General features: G+C 33.4%; 1 protein-coding gene across 12 annotated transcripts in view; it reads left to right on the top strand.

Annotated features, from left to right (window-relative positions):
* The window catches only part of LOC145241378 (G-protein coupled receptor dmsr-1-like), a 921,194-nt gene that overhangs the window by 312,942 nt on the left and 581,664 nt on the right, over nt 1-26,588 (top strand). The gene's annotated exons all lie outside the window — the stretch shown is intronic.

Here is a 26,588-nt window from a genome sequence, read left to right on the forward strand (position 1 = left end):
AATTTAAGTGTTATTGTTTATAAATATTAGTAAGACTTCAATATGTGATCTGTACATTGATTTCTCAGAGACGATGGATTATTGGAAGATGTGGCCATCTGAAGATTGTTCTAATTTATATTATATAATAAGTTCCTATCTACAAGTGTAGTTTCACCAATCAGTTTAAACGATTGGTATTTATAAATCCATTTTAATAATCGTATGTTTATACATTATTGACGAGGGTTTCATCATCACCAGCACAAAAGAATAGAGACACATCCATCTTCGATTTATCCAGTTACTGAGACTCTTTAGTGGAAACTTCCAAAACTGCGTTCAAAAACATCAGAAAAAGAATAAAAGAATCGAACATTATCCAATGTATTATATATGCACAATAATAAAAACAAATACTTTACTGTTTAATTTAGCAACAATGTATTCTTTAATCTAAATATTTCATAGGGGACATATATATAACAATGATGAGGGGAGGGGAACATAACTTGGAAGGGATTATGCAAAGTTCATATTAAGATGATTAACACATTACCTTCAATTGTTATATGACGACACGAAAACAACAGTTACAAAAATCGATGATGATTTTATTTCACTTGACCGGTAGAATGATGATGACGTCAGGATTTCACATCGGTTCTACATAGTTAAATTTCTCCCCTTTCGCCTCTGAGGGGACCCTTCTCTGACCATGTCAGCTCTTTTCGACCGACTCTGCTGACTGATCGAACCGTACTGCTCTACTGCTCGATTCTCTTACTCTGCTAATCCTAGCTCCTATTATTGAGAATGCCCTTTTTGCTATGAAATCATGTGTGTGGTTCCAAAACATGACCAACTCACGTGGCTCAGCACACGTTCTCCAAACACACTTTCGACAACAAAGTATTCCAAACTAACCTTTTTTTAATTCAGTTTTCAGAACATACCGAACAAGTAAATTCTTTTTTACAATAACAATTTTCAAAACAATAGCTACATTCTAACATTCCAATTTCTGAATCTATTCTTAACCTTGCTCACAAGGTTCAAGTGTCGGCTTATCCTTATGTTATTTACCACTTATGTAATGTTCTTCTTATTTAAAGGAAAATCAGACAGCATTTTCTTGTAACATAAATGCATTCTGTAATCTTTAATATCTAGTATGGAAGGTAATTGAAATTTCACCGAATCTCTTTGTTCACATTTAAGGAGGCTATGCGAGAATAATTACACACCAAATGTATCATATTTTTATGAAATTCTAATCGTATGCCATGGAAGTAGTTTTGAATTTATATGTGCCCTTAAAACCTTAAGGAGGTATGAGGCTGAATCTCATTTAAAACTTCAAACATATCTCTTCTTTAAGTAAATTTATCTCATATGTAAATGTTTTCAAATGAAGACGCTGTAATTTTTACCAAGTGTCTATGTTACTCTGTATGTGCTGAATATCTACAGTGCATATGTAACTCTATATCTGCCGAATATCTATAGCCAAAGGAGGGGGCAGAGACGGTCTTTAGATTGTGAATGTCCCGAGTATAAGGGATCAGAAATGGGAATAGTTTAATATCAGCGTTGTTGTTTTCCAATGGTCAAACATCCACAACAAAGGTTCTGTACATACTCCTCGCCAAACTTTCACAAGAAACAGCCGTCTAGCAGAAATCACATTTAATAGTTTCCCCCACTCTTTATCTGTGCCTAAACCTAAACCTAGATTTCATGAGCAAAGCTTCTTTCTTAGAACTGCACGCCTATGAAATTGTCTCCGTTTACCTGCTATCCAGCTGACTACAGTATGGTTGTCTTCAAGTCTAACGTAAACAAGTTTTTGCTGACCCGTTCCATATGAGTTAGTAAATTTACCGAATTCCGCTTACAAACCTAATATTAATGTATATATATATATGTATATATATATATATATATATATATATAATTTAACTTTTTTACCATTTCATGTTTACATCTGAATAGTACATACCCGGTTTAATAGCAAGTACATACATAGATTCGTAAATATATCCCCTACTTTATCCTTCAGATATTAAATTAATTTACATGTCCAGTGCTTAGGACTACAGAGACCGCATTAATTAGCAATTCATACTATTATTTATACATGAAAACGTTTTCTTTAGTGTCTGAAAATGTTTTTTGTTTACATTTTTAATTTTTTGGTGTTTTAAACTCCAAAATCGGCCCTGTCGGTGGGGCATAGAATACGCCGACAGCCCCCTACCCTGCAGAGGGTAAAAGTCCCTAAACGGGGGTCCTGGATATAACCTTAAACTATATCCAGTGGTGAGGCCCCAGCTTGTGGTCTTTGGGGAGAGTGGAGCCACCCTTTAATTACCATTGCTCGCAGGTCCACTCTGACCCGGAGTGGTAGTACCTGTTAGGGTCCCAACTATGGGTTGAATAGAAACCGACGTGAAAACAACAAATATACTCTATTAAAAAAAAAGTCTTCCAAATCTTTGGATTCGGCATTAAATAATACGAAAAGGGTTGATATGCCGTAAAACAAAACTAACCAACCAACCAACTCCAAAATCCGGTGACCTGTTAGGCAGATGTTTGAATGTTAGCAAGGAGAAAGACGTGAAAAATTGGCAAACATATAAGGAATTTAGAGGTTACTGTGGAATAGGGAGGAAACTAATATGCAACTTAATTGAGGGGGAATGGAAAAGTAAAGTATTTAAAAGAAACACGACGAGTGATAGTTATAATGTTTAAGAAGACTTCCGGTGTTTCTCTTTTGCATTTTTTTTTTTTTTGGATTTGGTAAAACGTGTTTGGATTAAGGGTTTACAAAAAATATAAAAGAGAACACAAATATGTTTGAGGGAGTAATGCCAAAGTTAAGTTTAATTAATACTCTGGGAGGGAAGATCATATCTAGCAGTGAGTAAAGGGTAAACAAGGTAAGAGGGGGCAAGGAGAATATAAGACTAGCAAAAATGTACTAAAAATCTACAATATCAAATTAAAGAAATAGAAGGGTGCCTCATTTTCTATTCATCTCTCTCCTTCTCTCTCCCCCCTTTGTATATATAAGTACATATATTAGTACATATATATCAATATATATATATATATATATATATATATATATATATATATATATATATATATATATATATACGTACACACAGAGACATATATATACACACACACACGCACACACAGACATATATATATATATATATGCACTGATAATTCCCTAAAAGATGAAACACTATTGCTTGTAGGTGTTAAAATAAATATAATAATAATTATGTCAGCCCTTTAAGAACTCAGGTATTATTATTGTGCAGTCTTTGTTGAAATAAGGCAGTAACTTACACTTATATGTGAATAGCATGATGTTATAATCATAAAATCACTCTAATTGTCTACAACAGTTACACTTTATGTAAATGTGAATTCCAACATTATTTCTAGCGGTTAATATAAGTCGTTGGTTTGCACCTTGCTAAAGGAGTCAGGGGTGGCTTCTAATCCGTGTTCGGATCTCCAGACCTGCTATAACCTTACTTTTTGCACTCATGATTCTTGAAGATATGTAAAACTAGTGCATATAAGTATTTAAATATTAATAATAATACTAATTTTAATAGAGTTCAAAATAGATTTCGTAGCCTCGTAGATGATGTCTTTTATCTTCCTTGCAACTTCTTTCTCACAGAATAGATATTTCGAGTTTAGCTCTGCTTTACCGTTATTTTCATGGCAAGTGCTCGGATGAGTTCCAATCTATGGCCCCCCCTCGCCAAACTTTCACAAGAAACACCCGTCTAGCAGAAATTACTATCAATAATTTCCCCCACTCTTTACCTGTACCTAAACCTAAGCATAGATTCCATGAGCAAAGCTTCTTTATTAGAACTGCACGCCTATGAAATTGTCTTCCGTTTTCCTGCTTTCCAGCTGATTACAATATGGTCGTCTTCGAGTCTAACGTAAACAAGTTTTTGATGAGCCGTTCCATATAAGTTAACAAATTTACCGACTTTGCATTACTACCGATTACTATATTGTACAATTTCTACTGTAAACTCTTTAACCCTTATCCTCGAGTGGCCCGTCCTTGATAAGTGGTGACGTCTATGTAAAAACAAATGATAAAATTAATAATAATATATGTATCAGGTTTTATTATATTACTAGCAGTTCTGCCAGGCTTTGCTGGTGTCCAATGTACTGTTCATTTTGACTCATGTCAAGGAAACCTACATATTACATTTACAGTGTTAAGACCCAACGTTGGCAAAGGAGTTTAGAAGAGTCTGCATAGGTCAAATCTTGGCAACCAAACTTTTGCCCCAAAAAAGATAAAAAAAAAGCTTGCTGCATGTCTGAGTATCCTTTATGAAAAATGTAAATTTTTTACACCACAAAATTTGCAGAATAGTTTGCTAAAGCCTACAAAAGTCAAATTATTGGAACTTTTACCTCTTGGCAGCCAAATTTTAGGCTAAAAAATTATTTACCATTTCTCTGAAGCAATATATATATATATATATATATATATATATATATATAAATATATATATATATATTGCTTCAGAGAAATGGTAAATAATTTTTTAGCCTAAAATTATTATTATTATTATTATTATTATTATTATTATTATTTTTATTATTTATGTATCAACTACATAACCCAAACCAGAAAAAATATATATATATATATGTGTGTATGTGTGTGTGTGTGTGTGTGCGTGTGGGTGTGTGTGTGTATAAGTGTATAATCTATCAATGATTACGTATACATTGAATTTTACTCACTTTATCGATTTCTAAATCTGTACAATTCGGGTTAAAAGCTAGAATCTATCAAATATGAAATACGATTAATTTATGCACACCTTTGATCCGGAATTAATAAAAACTATAGATAAAATTGAAAATATATTAGAAAGTAAATTTTATTTATATATATATATATATATATATATATATATGAATTTTTTTTCATATATATACATATATATATATTGTTTGTTACGTGTGTGTTTATTCATGTACATATATATAGAGAGAGAGAAAGAGAGAGAGAGAGGCGCGAAGGAGAGAGATATGGAGAGGAAAGACTAAAATGAAAGGGGCTTATGTGTAGCTATAGTTTTTCGTTGCCATGCCAATAGACAGACAATTAAAATAAAGTCCAAAGCCTTCTCCGCTAAAACTATTTATGGATAGCAATTATATTTTGCATTTCATTATACGTGAATTTCTATTTTATTCTTTACATCCTTACACTTTAATATCATTTTAAATTTCTTTGTCTTAAGGACTCAACATCCGTTTATAAGTACACTCTTCAGGTGCAGTACTGATACACACACTAATATAAAAATATAATAAGTTGTTTCTTGATAACCACACGCTACATTACATATCACAAACACTATTTTGATTTAGATCATTTCCAAGTATTTTTTTTTCTGGTTTGGGTTATGTAGTTGATACATAAATAAAAATAATAATAATAATAATAATAATAATAATAATAATAATAATAATAATAATAATAATAATAATAATGAACAGCTACACAAGACAACGCTATCAGAAAAACCTAGGTAAAATTAAAGATCTACAAGACACCAGAAAACTGTAAATACAGACTCTGTGAACAAAGAGACGAAACGATGAACCACATACTTAGAGAATGTAGAAAACTAGCTTGAATAAATACTAGCATAAGAACGATTAATAGGGGACAGTGGCACACTGGGAATTATGCAAACAACTACATCTTGAAAACACTGAAAAATCGCAGAAGCAGAAACTGGCAGCAGGGTTCAAAACGAAAAAAAAACAGACAACTCTATCCCAGCAAGAATACCGCATGTCACAATAGTTAGCCAGAAGGAAAAGTCATGCTAGATTGTAGATTTTGCCGTCCCAACAGGCCAGAATGAGTATCAAGAAGACAGTGCAGCGGAGCAAATTCACAAAACTGGCCAGTGAGTTCAAAGGGACATGGAAGATGAATAAAGTTAAGATAACACCAATTATAGTAGAAGCACGAGGAACAATACTAAAAAACTTTAAAAAATAGAATTGGCGAGATTGGAATTAGAGAGATGGCTGAGAAAATAAAAAAAGAAAACAATAATGGAAAGGGTTGAAATATTAAGGAAAACTATTGAGGACGAGGATAAAATATATATGGCCCGCGGGCTCTAGTCAGGCAATGAGAAACTATGAAAGAGACAAACCACAAAGAATCACCACTTGAAAACTGGAGGGTTACATAATTGTAAGTTAACTCCCTGTCATATTTCTTTTATATCATCACCATAATCTGGTGCCACACCAAATAAAACGGACGGGCGAAGAGTAAGGAAAACCAAGGAGAGGAAGCACTAACCAGAGCTCCGTTGGATGAGTACAAGAACTGACTTTGATCTTGAGGAGGCCTATGTCCACCTATATCCCAGTGAAGACCAATGGTGACTAACAATGAGAAACTAATGGCATCAACGCTCTGATCCCCAACTGGCATCAATTGGGATGGATGGCTCTCGTCTGGGGGAGTCCCCGTGTTTGACCTTTACTTCTGATCTAAAATGGAACACGTACATCAAGTCTGTTGCCAAGGTCGCTGGAAAGATGGTGGGATCCTTCTACCGCTCCAGAAGATATCTCACTACTGATGCAATTCTCTATCTATATAAAAGCCAGGTACTCCAAGGATAGAATACTGCTGCCATATCTGGGCAGGAGCTGCTAAAAACAGCCTATCATGCCTTGACAGAGTACAAAATAGACTTCGTGGTTTAGTGGGGGATGCCCTTTTCTCTAACCTGCAACCTCTCTCCCACAGAAGAGACGTTCCGAGCCGGTCTTTGTTTTATCGTTATTTCCATGGCAGATGCTCGTCTGAACTCCAATCTCAGGTCCCCCCTCGCCAATCTTTCACGAAAAACACCCGTCTAGCTGAATCCACTGTGGAAAATTTCCCCCACTCTTTATCTGTGCCTGAATCAAAACGTGGATTCCATGAACAAAGCTGCACGCCTGTGGAACTCTGTTCCGTCTGCCTGCTTCCCACCTGACTAAAACTTGGATGTGTTCAAGTCCAACGTTAACAAATTCCTAATGAACCGCCCCCTTAAGTAAACAGTTCATCAAATCTCCACACTAACGTAATGTACTTGCAATAACGTTCCTGTAGTACTGGGTGGCTTCCGGGCCTTGATAAGTGGTGACCTCCGTGTAAAAAAAAAAAAACATTGTTGCGATAACACAAATTAATTTGCAATGGTTGTCAAATGAGGTGGATTTTACTGGGAATAAGGGGAGACTTTTTGTCAGTTAAACTCCGGTGAACATCACTGGCAGTTTTCAAAAAAGATTCTTTGATGATGGCCTGTGTGGACGTTCCTAGTGAATAATAATAATAATAATAATAATAATAATAATAATAATAATAATAATAATAATAATAATAATAAGACGACTATAAATACTTGGGAATTCCGGAAGCGGACACCATCAGAGCAACAGAAATGTAATTGGAAAGGAATACCTCAGGAGAACGAGAAAACTCCTGGAAACGAAATTATATTGCAGAAACCTAATAAACGCTATAAATACATGGGCAGTATAACTAGTAAGATACTCTGAACCGTTTATAGGGTGGACAAAAGAAGAAGTGAGACAACTCGATCTGAATACCAGGAAACTCATTACTATGCATAATGCACTACACTCAAAGGACGATATTGACAGGCTCTACGTGAAAAGGAAAGACGGCGGGAGAGGACTGATCTGTATGGAAGACTGTGTGAAGGACACGAAAAAAAGAACTAGAAAAATACATAATGCAAAACACTGAAAAGATAATTATGGCAGCAAGAGACACAGAAAACACAACAAAGCAAAAAAACAGAGAGACAAACGACAAAACAAGAAAAGAGAAATGGGAAGAGAAACAACTCCACAGAAGATTCATAAGAATGACAAAGGATGAGAATAACGAAAACACCTGGATATGGATGCGAAAAGGACATATAAACCGAGAAACTGAATCTCTAATAACTGCAGCACAAGATAACTCGATAAGAACCAATCATATCAAAGGAAGAATCGATAAAGCACAAGGAAATAGCAAATACAGACTATCTGGACAATGAGTGAAACGATAAAGCATATAGTAAGTGAATGCAGCAAACTGGTTCAAAAAGAATACAAAAACAGGCATGACCAAGTGGCGAGGGTGGTGTAAGCATAAACCCGCAACAGCACTTCAAAACGAGAACCACAAAATCCTATGGGACATGGACATACAGACGGGCAAACCCATCCAAGCAAGAATACCAGATGTCGTAATAATTAACAAGAAGAAAAATACTGTCAAATCGTAGACTTGCTGTTCCAGCTGACCACACGGTGAGTATGAAAGAAAAGGAGAAGCGAAACAAATGCACTGAGCTAGCCAGAGAGTATAAAGAGAGTGGCATGATGATGAAACTCAAAATAGTACTGATAATAGTAGTTCCTGTATCAGATATATAAGTTTTATTCCAATGTTTTTTTCTTAAATACTTTTCATTATTATTTTATACGGTTTACAAATTTATTGCTAAGTGCTCGCTTTTATTAAAGTGACCGCTCGGTACAAACGACATAGATATTTAACGGACGTATCTAATGAAAAAAAGAGAATAAGATGACAACTATTTTAGAGTAAGATCTTCTATTTTCGCGTGCCATGCTCATAATCTGATCCGAAAAACAATGTTATAGACTAATTATATATTTGTCAGTCTTTAGACTGCGATTAACGTTTTTGGTTTTTCTTTATACTCAACAAATACGCTTTCACTTTTATCTTTTCTTATTCGACAAGCGTGGATATATTACTAATAGCCATAGAGTGATAAAAAATCTGATGCTTAAGACGTTCTCCATATAGTGTTCCTAGATACTACGGGCATAAAATATCGATGAACAACCTAACTAACGAAAAAGATACTTCCTTATCTATACACTATTGGAAGCTAATTAGAGAAGACAAAACGCCTAGAATACATTGGAAAATAATAAAAAAGTCTAAAGCATGTTACTCTTTGCAGTCACCTTGTTTCTTATGCCTGCATGAGAAAATGGAGATTACTAATTTTATAGACCGTGACAAACTTTTAAATATAAAACAAGAATCGGCCATCTCCTGCAAGCAGTTTCAGATACATACGCTTAAAAAATTATAAAACACCTAAGTTTGTAAATAATATTTTTATAGTTTTTTTTCCAGTTTCCCCCGCCCCTTTTATCCTTTTCCCATAATTAATTTTATTCTATACTGAAACTATTCAAAACGTTAATTATTTTAAACATTTGTATTTTAACATCAACTAATCATACCCTATACCTAATAAGTTAAATTTTTAAATAAAGATATTTTTTATTTGTATTTTATTTATATATACACAGGGTAGAATTAGCTGCAAAGTTCTTGACAAAGAGTTTTGCTTTGTCTGATGCTGACGAGATTACATAAGTCCATTGATAATAGTTGGGATGGAGCACACGCTTCTGTTCAGGATTCTGTTTGCTATTTGCAAAAACTGGTGGGAACCAAGCCGCTGCTCAGCTACTTTGGTCTTAACAGATTGAGCATACAACTCTCTTGCATTCTTTATTACTTTCTTACAATGGTTGCTGGCAGTCCTGAAAGCGGCTTTAGTTTTCATACATCTATTACGTTGGAAACAGTGGAAAAAGTGATTTCTGTGCGCAATTGCAGCAGCACATTCTGGAGAGAACCATGGCTGGCTGTTTGGTTTTTGCTGAAACTTTTTCGAGGGTATGAAACGGTCAATACCTACAATTAACCATTCCGTCAGGTCTAATACTATAGAGGACACATCCTTTTTAAACATGGAATGCAGAGGTAGATCAGATATAAATGTACGGAAGCTATCCTAGTCAGCCTTAGTGTATCGATATACTGTACGATGGAGAAGTACGTCTAGGGACTTATTACATTTCATTTTTATCTTAATTGATACAACAGAGTGGTCGGAAGATCCAAGAGGCGACAGAACAGAAACTGAACATAGTTCAGGGCAAGTTGTGAGAAAAAGGTCTAGTAGGCTCGCATACTGGCCGTCATTGTCGGGCACACGGGTGGGTTCCTGAACAATCTGAGTGAGGTCATAGGCAATGGAGAAATCATGACAGAACCTCCCCTCATCACCGGTCTTGTTTGAGCGGGTCAACCATTCGACGTTGTGAACATTGAAGTCACCACATACGTGAATGTTAGCTGAAGGATAAGCAGATAGGACTTGGTCAATTTTCTCAGATATGCTTTGAAAGATAGTAACTCCGCTGTTATGGGAGCGATAGAGAGTAAATATAAATGCCGTAGTGTGAGCTAAAGCAATCCGGAAGCACATATAGGGTAAGTTAGGATCTTCCCTGGAGATGTCCCTACCACGTGGAAAGTTATCCCTAATATAGGCACATATTCCATGCCCATGGCGACCTTGGGGGTCAGCTTTAGAAGTTAAGTTAGAGTATCCTTTAATTGCGAAGTCTTCTAGGGAAATAGCCTGTCCAATGCCAGTTTCACTTAAAAATAAAAGGTCTTGTTTAGTCTCCCGTAATTGGGTTTCAACCTCTGGAAGGTTAGAACGTAGACCCCTGATGTTGGAAAAGGAGACATGGTAGTAGGGGTCTACGTTGGAAGTTGGAGAACCGGGTTTAATCGTGTATTTTTTCTTGAAACTTGTCATGAGGAATTTTTGGAATTTGTGGACTAGGTCGTCAGATTTACTTAGAGCAGGACAGAGAGGGGAAACTAAGAGAGAAAAAGAAACGAAGGATTTTTTTAATTTTTTTTAATTTGTAGCTAATGATAAGGTAAAGCCGTAACAATTACCCACCAGTATGGCATCGAGAGGTCCCACCAGAAGCTACTGCATGGTCAAGAATCCATTCACCAAATGGCAATACAGCAGCCCCAGTACTTTGCACCTGCTGATAGGACAGCCTCCTTAGTGGTTAATCCAAAGATCGGGTCCCTTACTATCAGGCGGATAACTTTAGCCCAGACAAAACGTTTACCTCTAGCACCCTTACTAGTGACATGGCTACAAGGATAGACATAGAAACAGAAAATTTCTGCCATCTCTGCCAACTGTTCGCGCAAAATACTGCCAACCTAGAAAGCAGCTTTTTCTTCTCCCTTTGTCAGAAAAATCACTCATTAAACAATGAGGACTGAGGGACAAATAAGAAGAAGCGAGAGAAACAGGAGCTGCCGATAACGCATCCACAATGCGTTTTCTACTCTCCATTAAAAAAAAACAAAAAACTATTAAGTATTCTACATAATAAAAGTCCAACGGACGTGTTTAAGGGAAATTATGGTGATAGATTCCCCTCTCACGAACTAAGAATGAGTACAAATTCGTAATCTATTTTTGCAATCAACTTGGTAGATAAATAAACATTTATAAACAAGAAAAAAAGCTAGCATTTAATAAAACAGAAATACATAAATTAAATACTGAAATAAAATGGAGTTATTAATATTTTAATCTAAAAATAAAAAGTATGATTAAAATTGAAATCACTTATCTCATCAAAAACACGTCCGTCTCCAAAATGTAAACTGAAATGAGGAATTTAAGTTAACAGCGTTCAAAAGATTTTTTTTAAATTAACCGTTACTAGAAAAGCGTGATTTTATGCTGAACTTTAGCTAGTCACGTTTTAAGAAACTTACGATATAAAAGAAAAGTGGATGGGGGGGATTCTTCCGAAAGTTACATAAATTAAATACTGAAATAAAATGGAGTTATTAATATTTGGATCTAAAAATAAAAAGTATGATTAAAATTGAAATCACTTATCTCAACAAAAACACGTCCGTCTCCAAAATGTAAACTTAAATGAGGAATTTAAGTTAACAGCATTCAAAAACATTTTTTTTAAATTAACCGTTAAAAGAAAAGCGTGATTTTATTCTGAACTTTAGCAAGTCACGTTTTAAGAAACTTACGATATAAAAGAAAAGCGGATGTGGGTGGAGGGGGGGGTCTTCCGAAAGTTACATGAATTAAATACTGAAATAAAACAAAGAATGAAAAAGCGATTAAAATTGCGTTTTATTCAATTTACGGGGGGAAAATGTGGGTACACGTTAAAATAAAACAGCGTTATGGTCGAATACTCTAGGGATTAATCACGTTCAAACCAAGGAGGCATCCCCTTTGCCTGCAAAGGTAATGTTTTCTAAGTCGAACGTGAATAGTCTCCAAGATCTTAAGGTGATATAGTGAATGACCACGATTAAGAATAGAAAGAGAATTTAAGTAAATGATCAGTAATTGAGGACCCGTATGTGTTAGTTGCCCGGTAGCTTCTATTCCTAATTTTACTGGGTACATGTTGCTGGATTCTTCCATCTAATCTTAATGTCGTTCGACCCAAGTAGTTTGCACCACAACCACATTCAAAATTTTAAATAACGTTACTATTATGGTGGGGGGACGTCTTTTCAAGAAGATGGTAAAAAAGTTCTCGTAGAGAACACAGAACACGCACATTCGCAGCAAAATAACATGCGTGAACTGCTGAACTTATTTGTTTGGCAAATTTCTCACGCATGTTATTTTGCTGCGAATGTGTGTGTTCTGTTCTCTACGATAACTTTTTTTACCATCTTCTTGAAAAGACGTTCCAGACCCCCCCCCATAATAGTAACGTTATTTAAAATTTTGAATGGGGTGTCGGCGCAAACTACTTGGGTCGAACGACATTAATATTAGATGGAAGAATCCAGCAACATGTACCCAGTAATCTGATAATCAAACCCGTCTCAAATTTACCGTTTGCATGGTATGACATCCTGGGCCCCGGGGACTTTTTGAAGAAATGTTAGTTTCAATAAAGTGGGGGATCATTTTTCTATGATTATTTAACCTAACATGAGCACCCACACGTTGACCCCCTCCACCAAAACATTTTGTTTATATTGGGGCGGGGGATGTCGGCAGCGGCCCGGGGGATGTTTGGGCGTTATTGTAATTGTACTATCTAGAAATATTTCCTGTGAAGGTGTGTTTTGCAATGAGCAAAAATAAAAAACAAGGTCAGACGTTTAAAACCATTGGCGTAGACCTGACATCAGATTGCTTCAGCCATGGTATGTTCTACGTCTCCATCAGATGGACAGGAAGTTCAGAAAAACTCTACATTCTGGCTCCAAATCAAAAAAGCAGAAATGTAGTTTACCACGAGGCTCTTCAATGAACAGTTCTACAAAAAGATATGATGAAAAACTGATCTGATATGATTGTGGTATGTTTTCAGTATTCAATGTGTTTGATAAGATTGAAGCATCGAGTTGAAATTTACTTCCTTCTTACAATAACCACTTACTGGAAATGTGCCCACAAATCGCGTACCTAAATGTGCAGAAAAGTCCCGTGCGATGCGCGGGTATCTTTGTTAGTATATAATAATCTACAAAGTTCGGGACAATTGTCTTCTTTCGATGCGATTCTTATGGATGTTTTTTTTTTTTTGTTTTACGTTGTATACACTTACTTTGCCTATTTAAAAGCTGAACGCATTATATATTAATAACGAGTAATTTACATAGAGGTGTTGAACAAAATTCATTATTTTTTTTTTTTTTTGTGGCAAAATGTATGCTTATATCGCCCCAAATTTATGAGTTTTTAATAAAAGACAATTTATCCGTCCCGATCTTACCTCACATCAACTGATAAACACATTCTGTGAAATTATACGTCTAGCCACACTTAGATAGACGTTAAGAAAAATGCATTTTGTTACACAACTCTCTGTTAAACATTAACCTCTGCTATCAAAAAGGTCAATTGTACGCCTAAATATAATAGTTGCCTTACATAATGAATACCAGGTTAGATCCGAAGGTAAAGCAACGAAAAGAAATGAAATTCCTACGAAGGCGTATGTTATACTGTTTAAATGAGCGAGATTTTGTGCTTGAAAATGTATTATTCTAAATAATCACCAACATTTATAATGTACTTTTGTCAGCGATGGGCCGGTAATACGTGTTTGGAGTGCGCTTTATCACTCAAGTTGCTATGGCCACACTTATTCGACGAAGCCATCTCTTGACTGTGGTGAGATCGACTGCATCCGCTTCGTAAACGTTAAAAAGGCGCCGACGAATATTGCTATGTTGATTTTTTTTTGTGCATATGAGAAATCCAATGACACATATCTGATTACTGCGCCCGTCCATGATAGGGGATATATATTAGTGTCCCACACCGTTAATATCTGCAACAGAGAAATTAGAACATTCAGGTCATGAATGCATAAGTTTTGTTATCATTACAATGCATTTTGCAATCCCCGTTTGATCTATTCGGGTGAAATAAAATATATGAGACATTACTGTTGCAACGCCCCTCGAATATGGCTTCTAAATTTAATTTTGAAGTTTGCAGGGAGTAAAACGTTCGGTAAAATTGTGCAGAAATCGTGCATATTTTTGCATACATGTAGTTTCTTATTCATTGTTTAAGAAACGTATGCCTGTTTAAAATTGTTATATAAATGTTACTTTCTACTGAACAAATACAGACTGACTCTAAAGTAACCTCCTATTAAAAAATAAATATAATATGTTTTCTAAGTATAATTGCTCCAATTTCCAATTTAATGGTAAATGCGCTGACGAACTGCAAGCACTTGTGCCCCACAACGTAAATACTCTCGACAAACCCAAAAAGCAGCTAAATCTCACCCCTACACAGTGGCGATCCCTAGATGTAGAAGAACTTTCTAATCGAGTGGTTTCTTCCTCAGAACTGCTAGACTTTTGAATTCCATTCCGGCTCCCTGCTTCCCCAACTGTACTGACATGCAGAAGTTCAAGTGTAACGTGATCGACATCTTACTGCCCATCTCCCTACATAGTACCCCAGTAGCTTATGTTCCTGATAGTTGCCCCTACACCAAAATGGCAATGTGCCTTGTTTTGGGGTTAAAATGTAATAAAAAAATTAATGATTCTGAAAAAAAAGTATATACGTGGACTTGTATCTAAAATTCAATATGAGCACGATCATTCGCCACCAGCTTTTTTAGGGTTGACCATAGACCGTATAACATGATTTCACAAAAAAAAACTCTTTCGCGATTGAACTATTATCTTCACGTGTTCTCACTTCAATATTAAAAACCAAATTAATATAACAGATCTGAATCGAAAACAAGGATAAGTTTACTTACCACATATTAAGTAACATACGCACAAGAATTGAGAAACATATTACAGCATTTGAATAAATAATAGTTATTTTAGAATAGGGGGTTACTTCCTGATCACCCTGCATATGGCATAATCAAGTTGATACACCAGTTCTTGCCAGATCAAAGAAGTTAAGCAATGTTGAGCTTGGCTTGTACCAGATGGGTGACGATTTGGGAAATCTAGGCGCTGTATGTGCTTTCCGCTTATCTTGATCTTTTGTATCATATCCTGGATGAATTTTTTAGGGGTAATATATCCTTATGCATTATGAATAATACATGATATTGCATAATCTTTCTCAAAACTTTGGCCATTTTAGTGTTTTTTTATTTTGTTTTTTTGTAAAATCTGTTTTTTCTTGCTTGCCTTAGAAAAGGCTGTTTTCTCTATTCACAAAAATTACGAAGGTTTAGGCGTGATCGATTCGCTGGTACAAGTTCTATTTTTAAAGGCTTGAACGTTAATTTAAAATGAATTAAATTTGAAATTTCTTTTCACTGTTTAATGACTTTATTCGTTTTCACTCGGCAAATCAAATTCGTGACAAGGTTATATGAATCAGAAAATGTAATCAATGCAATGCAATTAAGGCGGTGAAAAGTTTACCGAGCTTTATTTAATTTATTTCCGATGTGCCATCTAATCAATTTATTTGCATAGTATTCAATCATCGGCTGTCATTCGATCTTTATATTGATTACACCTAGACCACGTCTATTGTACATTTTATATGACAGTATTTGCGAGACTAGATCGATATTTAATGGATTACTTATAAATGTGTCTGTTCATAAGAATACCATCTTGCACGAAAATCAAGACATTGGAGATATGCTGTAATTACATTTATTTTAATAAAATCTAAACATGAACTCAATGAAGTATATGTTATAAGTCTAAACATTGTATAAGCTATTTTAACACAATATTAACAAATTATATTAATTTTTAAGAATTATGTTGATGAAGTTTTGGAATATACGGTTGATAATGTGTATTATTATATTATTCGAACTACTTTTCTCATCTTGGTTGTTATTCACATAACATTTTAGATGATCTAACATAGGATCCTCTTTGAGTACATCTGATCGAACTCGGGAATATTTCTCTCAAGATTGGTAAATTACACGTCATTCTTATTTAATCCACGAGAATAGCATACTATTGCTCCTTCAGCAATTATTGCATAGAAGTCTTTACTTCGTAATTTTACGTATTGCTCGCATCAGTTTTTAAACGAGTGTCATTTACAACTGAACATCACCTAGTACTTTATCCGTTACGCCACAAATATCTCCAGGCTGAATTTAGGAAGCATTAAATATATTCTTGCATTTAGTTATACATTATTCTTACTTAGCACTATATAACATTATTATTAGTATCTATTATCTATCTATCTAACTTTTTTCTTTTAAAAATGGCCTTATCAAATATTTATAGTGGATGGTTTTCCATATTGCCTTAATAATATGTCTCCCGGTATGTTATTATTGCCCAGTATATGCACCGTTTCATTGAATCTTTTTGCACTTTAATATTCTTCTGTGCTTATCATTTTTACTTCCTTTCATATATATAATATCTTTTGTAAATAGCACGTAAGATAAAAACAGTCTGAATGATATAAACACTACGAATAATTCTGAATTGTTTCACAACTGAGTCCAATGCTAATTGTAGTTTAATCCATGATTCGATTAAACATAGGAGCACTAGTTAATAAAGATCCACTATATACATTGCTTCCCTACAAAATACTTTATATTATATCAAATGTGGGGTAAATTATATCATGGAGATACACTTTAAAAATACTATACTGAATTAAGGATTACATCGCAATTTAATTTTCTTGAGAGCTATAAACTGATCTATTTTTATAATTAAAATAATTACGACTATAGTAAAACTCTATTTTAACTGAACGGCTGATTTCTAAATCTATTTTATCGTTTATTAGTAATTGTAATATTGTACTTGAAATTAAGATTTTTAAATGAAGAACATTTTTCTCCGGTAAATATACTCAGTGAACTTCGTGTAAGAGAGATACAAAAAATTCACTTAAATAGACACTTGTAATATTTAAAAAAAAACGATATATTCGTTGGGATTTATGAGATAGCAGGTGAATGTCTAGAATCCGGTAGGATAGCCCATCACCAGCTAGAGCAAAATGAAAATTGCAAAAAAGAATTACGTCACATGCTCTATGTTGAACATGACTTTTTATTCCTGATTTTATTAATTGCAGTGGACATTTATCAGTTGCTGTAATAGTAAGCATATTTTCTATAATCCTTTCAACAGATATTAAAAAAAAGACTGATAAATACTACAATGAGCTAATTCGGTTAATGAAAACATTTACTCGTGAGGGAGAAATTACACACTTTGGAAGCTACGTTAAAAACTAACACTTTCTCTCCTATTATAAAAACTTCACTTTTGTAGGTGACTGAGCCTTCATTTGCAGAGTTCTCACAAAAGTAATTTATATGTCTGGCAGCGTTATTAGATATGTTTTGTATAGAAATTCATCCGATATGTAGCGAAAATTGAAAAAAATCCGATTTTTAAAATGGTCTTTTTTCTCTCTTAAATGCAAAAAAAAATATTTACAGGAGAATATTTTACGCTACAATAGCGAGATAACTGACAATATGTCAGTAAATAATTTTCGAAAATAGTAAAAATCCGATCTTTAAAATGGTTCTTCTCTCTTATAGAAAAAAACGAAAAATTTTACAGAATATTGTACGTTACACCGGCGAAGGAAAAATTTGTTTGTGTGTTAGTACGTGGGAGGAGGTTTTGTCACAAGATATATATATATATATATATATATATATATATATATATATGTATATATATATATATATATGCACGTTTTAACTAAACAATATGGCATCAAATTTTAAAGCTATTGACAGAGAATGGATGATACTCCCAATTTAACATAAATAATAAAAATATGTAAACAGGAGTTTAGCTTTTTTACGGTTCTGTATTTAATTGTGTTTTTGTTCTGATTTTCATATTAACTATTATATACAGATCAATATGCGTGGGTGACAGAGAGAATTCTTTCTTTCATAATTCCGAACCGGCTAAGCCTATGTATTTTGAATTTCACACTAAAGTAATTTATATATCTGGCAGTGTTCTTAGATATTTATTCCAAAAGAATTCATCTAATATTACCGAAAGTCAAAACACATGATCTTCAAAATATTGTTCTTTCTATTATAGATTAAAAACAGAGGAATTTTTCAGTAGAATATTGCACAATATTACAGTGGAAAATTTTCATCAGTCAATGGAAATAATAAAATCTCAGCTAATCATCGGATCTTAAATGAGGTCTTTTTTCTCTCATAGATAGAACAATTATTTTTACAGTGGAACATTTTACGCTACAACGGGCATGACAAACAATGAAATCTTAGCAAATAATTTAAAACAAAAAAGAAAAAAAGCATTATTGACATCGAGCAATGTAGCTTAATGGTAGACCATTCTAATACAGATTAAATAAGTCCTTATTCAAGTCGGGGTGTACCCTGCAATTTTATTTTAGTTTTCTTATAAATGATTTCAATTTACTATGAAAGTAATTGTATCATTTAAAATCACAGTAAATCATTTCTTAGTTTGCATATTAAAAACTAACCATTAATCAGAAGTGACTTTTCCAGGGCATTCTTTGTCAAGCCCAAATATCAGCTGATGTAATCGAACACATGCGGACTATGATGAAATACATTATCATGATTTTTTAATCTTTTTATATTTTTCTTGGGGGGAATTAGTACACGAGTACATGATTCCTCATAATATATAATAAACGATATTGGATTTATTCTATAATAATGCGTATGCAATTTGCATGTATTTAATGATTAATTTATTTTGGCTGTTAACTAGTACATTCACACACACACACACGCACACACACACACATATATATATATACACTATATAAACATATATGTATATATACATATATATGTATACATATGTATAGTTATATATATATATATATGTATATATATGAATATATATGTATATATATTAAAACATAGTCCATTCATAATGTAAAGCATATAAATGCAAACTTCTATTTTAATGTCCCTTCCTTACGGCAAATCAACCTTTTTAGGCGTTATTTAAAATAAACCCAAAATGTTTACTCTCTTGTTTCTAACAGGCTCATTTAAATTGGATTTTACCTCATCTTAATGACTTGTATTGGATGCTATGATATCAGACGGATCATCCGCATACATATTTCGTGAATACTGTTTTCATAAAGAGGCGTTTTTCATCAGGGCTGTATGATATCACTATTATGTCCAAAGGTAGTGAGATTATTTCTCAAAGGAAATCTTGAAAGCCTTCATGAAACTAATAATTCATCGAGATGACATTTAATCACGACCCAAGACAGTAAAGCGGAACGCCAAACACAGACTCCACAGCCTATAAATGAATCGTGAGTTGTCGATGCAAAGACGCCACACATATCAAGCATATAAAAATCTATATATAAAAAAAAAAAACTTTTGTTTCTTTGTCTTGTATATTTTAGATAAGGAATGACGCTTCGAATTTTTGGAGAATCATAGTTCTCTTATGTTGAATGCTATTTTAAAAACGTTTCTTTTGATTAAACTTCCGTGATAAGTACTTGAGAAATTTCATTTCTAAGCTACAGTTTTGGGCCCATACAGCTGAATACTATATATATATATATATATATATATATATATATATATATATATATATATATATATATATATATATATACTCACGTACATTTGAGACTGAATCATGGTTCTCTACTTTGTAATGACTGACGGAGCGAGCGTATCGCACTCGTGTTGCTTAAATAAAATTCCATGCCAATTCTCCAGTTCGACAGGATAAATCTAAAAGAAAGTTGACTTAATTGTTGCGAAAATAAAATATAAGAAAAATACATTATTATAGAGATTCCAAATGATAAAATTAATCAATTGTCATTACAAAAATTCAGAAAAATCATTTGTTTATTCATTTGAGTACATCTTTTGATATACAATTGGTCTACAAATGCACATCTGCATGAGGATTACACTTTTAAAGAGAATTTAAAACAAGATTACAAATATGCCTATTATTTTATCGCTAATCAATACGCCTAATTTATTTAATCAAATGTTCTTGTCCATGAGATACAGTCGTAAAGGTGCTGTAAAAAAAAGATTTTGCGAAGAATAAGATGCTGGTATTGATTTTTCTACGGGTCTTTATTTTAGTAAATATTGTTGCAGATTAGATTTCGCTTGGCATCACCAAACAGGAAGCAAATCTATTTAAATGTCCCGCCCAAAAATGAAAATGGTAATTTATGATTCATGTGTGAGTTCATAATAATATATTTGCTTACATAAATTCAGAGCTACTAGTTATTAATTACAAATACAAGAACTTTTTCACCCAACAAGAGTCATGAAAATAACTCCTTATCTGAGAGTTCATTGTTGAATCTCCTTGGCTTAATTTGACGGGCAGCATCAGTTGGGACAAATATAAATTAGAGTGTTCAGCGATGCATAGCGTATGGTTACCGCATCTGAGCTCGAGCACGTACGTCTCGTCTCTTCATCTTGAACAGGGTTTCAAATTTAATCAGTCCGCCAAAATCTCCTAAGATTAACGGACTTATCGCTGCAATTACTAACTTTTAAAAGCAACTAATTGAACTCCTTCATTGTTGAGATTCCTTGATACAAGGAAGCATTCTAAATAATTTCTTCTCATCAACTGATAGATCTAGAATTTCCTCTCGTATTTCTTTTTTAAAGACTTTACTGACATATGGAGTTAAATGTGAATGGAGGAAGCGATGACAAACTTTACACAATCAAATATAACATGATCCTAAAACGCATAAAAAACAATTTCGTAGAATTAAATTTGAAGGTTCCCGAACATTATTGTTTGTGTTAAATCCACATAGTGATAGTACTGGTACAAGGAGAAAAAGAACTAAACATAACTATGTACATATCAGAACATTTTGAGCAATATATATGCTTAAATTTATGTAAGAAAACGCCCGTCAATTCCAGTCCAGGTGGAGTGCTGTAAAGGTTTATTCGTGAAATTGTATCGGATTAGTGTTTCTCGATTAGCCACTCTGATATCATTTAATAGAGAGAATCCTCCTAGTTCCATATAAAACTTTAAGGCCCAAATCTTTGGGAGTAGTGGCTCTATGTGCCAATTTATATTTTATACATAAATGCACACACCGACAGACCGACGCACACACACATTCACACACACATACACATATATGTATATATATATATACATTCCCCATGCGTATATATAAATAAATGTATATAAATGCACACACTATATACATATGCGCACAATAATACACACACACGCACACACACACACACGCACATATATATATATATATATAAATTAATGAAAAAAAGGGATGTAGTGTTTACCTCATATACGCAATGGTAAACTTAAAACTAATATAAATGTAAATATCAGTGTTTATATATATATATATATATATATATATATATATATATAACTTTAGAAATTGGAACCTTTTAATGCATAACAAAAATTATATTTGTTATTGTTAAATTAGTAACTATTTCTTGTTAAATTTTCGCGTCATTCGCTGCATAAAAATGTGTTAAATAAAGAATATTAACGGGATGTGTCCAACACTTATTTTTCCCCACTATATATATATATATATATATATATATATATATATATATATATATATATATATATATAAAGAGAGAGAGAACACATATATATATATATAACATATATATATTGAGGTCTATTCTCTTATATATATATATATATATATATATATATATATATATATATATATGAACAAATGATTAATAAAACATATAATGATGTAAGTGTATATTTAGGTAATAACAATGTATTCAGAGAAATTTAGACGTGGATTGGCGTCAACTTTATTTTGTAGGTCAGCGATGATTGTTTATATAAATAAAATCAGTGTCACCTTGCAGAAAATTTCATAGGATGGGTTATTACTCTATTGCTCATCTTATCTGTTTCCGCCATTACTTGGATCGATTAATGGTAATTATTTATGAGAGGATGAGTAAAATGACTCCGGAGTAAACATAGTTTACAAAGCGGATATTCATTCTCACCTAAAATCAGTAAATCGATAATGTTACACGTGTTCGTATTATGGTCGGACTTCTTATCTTATCAGATGTAATATCTGCTTATACGCTATCAGACCAGCGGGAAAACTTAACTAATACTACTACGACATAGTTTTGCATAGGCACATCATAATATATTCTAAAATCACTACACTTGCTGTAAAAATTGGAAACGATGTCCGTCATAATATATCGAATTTTCTCATGAGTAACTTTTGAAGTCGGTGTCCTCATCAAAGTCTTCCAAAATGTTATGTCGTGTACGCTTAGTATTTCTACTCAGCAAATCCACGGTTATCCAATATTCTGTATTCTGCTCTCAACAAGTGAATATGCTGTTCACCCTTGTTGTATGAGTTGAAATAAAGTCGCCCTGAGATCGGTCGTTAGATTCTGGAAAATATATAAGACTTATATGATATACTATACATTCAAACTATATCGTCACCGCGATAATTGTGCACGTTCCTATGCCAAAGAGATGTATGTTGACCGCAAAGGTATACGTGCTGCGCACAACAGAAGCATCAATGATGCGCAAAACAAATTGACAATAATTAATTTTATTTAATTATGCCGAAAACTGCTAAAATATAAGTTTCAATTACCTCTTTTTTACACAGAATTAACAAAAATGTCTCTCACCTTTAAGTAAGGTTTATCCAGGTTTAATTTGAATTTTTAGTATATGAGAATATTTTCCATTGTCGACACTTCATCTATTAACCAAATCCACGGTTTTTCTTATCTTGTTCATCCTATGCTCAAATTAGTAGTGTAAACCTAGACTAAAAGCTGATGGATAGCATTAGATGTACAGAAGACCTATATCCTTTTTTTCTCATTTAATTTGTAACATATTGTATCATCACATTATATACTTAATCATAATTAAACTATCTTCTGTTAGTACGAGCATTGATTGCGTTTTTGAACATCAAAGCATCAAAACTCAGTCTTTCAGATGTTTTTTTTTAATTTTGTTTCAATTGTTTGCTGGACTGCTGGACTTGACCTTTACTCTTGATCTAAAATGGAACACATAAATCAAATCTTTTGCAAAGGTTGCTGGAAAAATATTGGGTTCCTTCTATCGATCCAGTAGATATCTCACTGCTGATGCAGTTCTCTATTTATATAAGCACCAGGCACGTCTAAGGATGGAGTATTGTTGCAACATCTGGGCAGGAGCTGCTTGAAAGGACTTATCCTGTATTGATAGAGTTCAAAATAGACTTTGTAGCATAGTAGGGGACGACCGTTCCTCTTTCTTGTAACCTCTTTTTCACAGAAGAGATGCTGCGAGTTTGTCTTTGCTTTATCGTTATTTTCATAGTAGGTGCCTGTCTGAGCTTCAATTTATGGCCCCTCCTTGCTAAACTTTCACGAGAAACAATCGTCTAGCTGAAAATACTATCATAACCTCCCCCACGTTTATCTGTGTTTAAACCTAAACCTAGATTCCACGAACAAAGTTTCTTTCTTAGAAGTGAAGTCTGTGGAACTCTCTTGATAAGCGCCTATGCCTATGTAAAAAAAAGACGAATTATCTAGATACACGAATAAATATCCTCGGTACAAAAATACAATTAGAATAAAAATGATATGAACTACTTATGATGGCCGTCTTGTTTGGCATAATATTATTCGTGTCCGTAAATGGGCCGGCCGACTAAGGTTCTCTTCTCTCTCGGGTCCTTCTAGAAACTTTTTTCAAATGCTCTTTCATACCGCTCGCTAAACATTTAGCACGATGTAGAAAAAAATAAATTAAATTATTGTTTAAAAGAAGTGATGCTCTCCGCTACATATCGTTTTATGAGATAATAAAATAATTAAATTTTCTGATCGCAAAATATAGTAAACACAATAGAAGCCACACATGTGCCTGATCACGACTTAATTAATGAAATTAATCGATGTATACCCTAGAAATAGCCTGTCCTGCTGAATACTGAGAAAGTCTCTAGGAAAGTTGATTTTTGTGAAACGAAGCAGAAAAAAAATTCTTAAATTCAATTTCCATAGTAAAACAAAAACTTATAAAAGAAAGCAAAATATGACGTGTATGTATTCTGAATTCTTTATAAGTTATAAAGAATATACTAAACAACCGTAAATAAATGGAGTTATTGACCGATAACCAAAAGACGCTCAATTAGGCGGGATACTCTACTAGTCCAGACGAAATGTTCTTCTGCAATCTAAGAAAATCTCGAGAAGACTAAATAAATATAAAATATAACATAAAAAAATGTTTACAATGGGAGAAAATACTAGTGTTTTCCACCTTTTTAGAACTTAATATTTGAAACCTTAAGAATAATGTAAGCGAACACTAAGATATTTATGTATCCTATATAGGAAATGCATGTCCTAGAAAGATAACGCTTGCTTTTTATTAACTTAATAAGGTATACAAAATTAAATGAAACGTGGGTCCGGGTGAGGCATCCATTGAGCTTAGTTGTGGTTTGGATCACAGATAATTAGTTTCAATATCAAGTAAAATTATTAAAAAAATTAGTCTGATCTTTAAAGTAGCTCTACTTACCTCTAAGTTTCTCTTTTTAACATCCATTTTGTCTTTCCTGTTATTCTTTCGAAGTCATAGGGTAAATAATGTCGGCATTACTTTGTAATAATGTATGTTGTTTTTTAATATTGCGACATTCAAACTGGCAGTTTACTGTTGGCTATTTTCATTTAGACAGTTTATAAATAGTTATAGCGATGCATTTAGAGCGTATAAAGGAACAGCAGGACTTAAAATACATACATTACAGGAGACTGGGAAAAAAGATAGAAAATTAGAAAGAGATAGTATTTTAGTTACTTAAAATGGTTGCAAATTAGAAGAATTTACATTAATCACCTATATTTAATTATAATTAATCACCTATATTTAATTTTAATTAATCACCTATATTTAATTCCCTAAACTATTCATATATATTATGTTATTAATATATGTTACTAGCTGTACCCTGGCACGCGTAACTGTGGCTCGAGTTAGTGTAATGCTAGAATCCCCATCCCCGCTGTTTTAACACCCAGAAATCTACCCGGCAAATATGTTGTTATATACGAACGTGAGACAGACGTTTCCAACCCCCCAAAAAAGAAGGCCCGAAAGGAAGAAGAATGAAAAAATGGGTTCCTCTAGGGGAACACTTGATAAAAAATGCATTATTAAAAAATGAAATAAACGATAAAAATCGGGAGAAAGGCATCGAACAAAGCGAAATGTAACGGAAATGATGTATTATATGTTTTATTACAAAATAGAGAAAAAATAAAAGAGATTGGAAAGACAGCGAACAAAGTGCAAATAAAGGAAAGAAGAAGGAATTAATCCATGATTTTTTTTTAATGTTAAAAAAGAAAAAAAAACGATGTTAAACTTGCCGAAGGAAGAGAAAAAACGGAAAGAGAGAAGAAATAAACAAAATGTAAAGTTCGTAGAAACGGAAAAAGAGGGAAGTTTATAATACATCAAATAAAAAAATAAATAAAAATGAAAAGTAACTATGGTGAACTTGCCGACAAAAAGAGGAAACACAGAAAGGGAGAATAAATAAATTTGAGAAAGGGAAAGAACGGGAAAACGAAAAACAGTGAGAAGATACATGGAACACTTCCCCTCCAAAAAGCTAAGAAAACGATGTTGTAATTGCCGAAGAATGCGAAATAAAAACGGAATTGAAGTATCATAAGTTTTAATGCACTGCAAGAAAATGTAAAGTTTTTTGGTTTGTGTTTGGTTTTATTTTTAACCAACGTAAAAGTTAGCGTGGTGCGTTTCACCTAAATTGAAGTCCAGTTTTTATGAAAACCTTTACCGTTGTTCGTCCTTATTTGTGTTTTGTGAATGGTCCCGGACAGTTTAAATGAGTCGCGGTGGGAGTATGATTTTTTAGAGAGAGATGACTTTTATACTTCCATTGACCGTAACCGGTTTTCGCAGTGAACTCTCGCCAGATACAATATAGAAAGTTCCGACCTGCGAGTAAGCGTATAGCTAATATGCCTACACACACCTAAGATATTGTGCTGCA

The sequence above is a fragment of the Euprymna scolopes genome, chromosome 20 (assembly GCF_053919585.1).
Source record: "Euprymna scolopes isolate OS-2025 chromosome 20, ASM5391958v1, whole genome shotgun sequence".
Classification (NCBI taxonomy): domain Eukaryota; kingdom Metazoa; phylum Mollusca; class Cephalopoda; order Sepiida; family Sepiolidae; genus Euprymna; species Euprymna scolopes.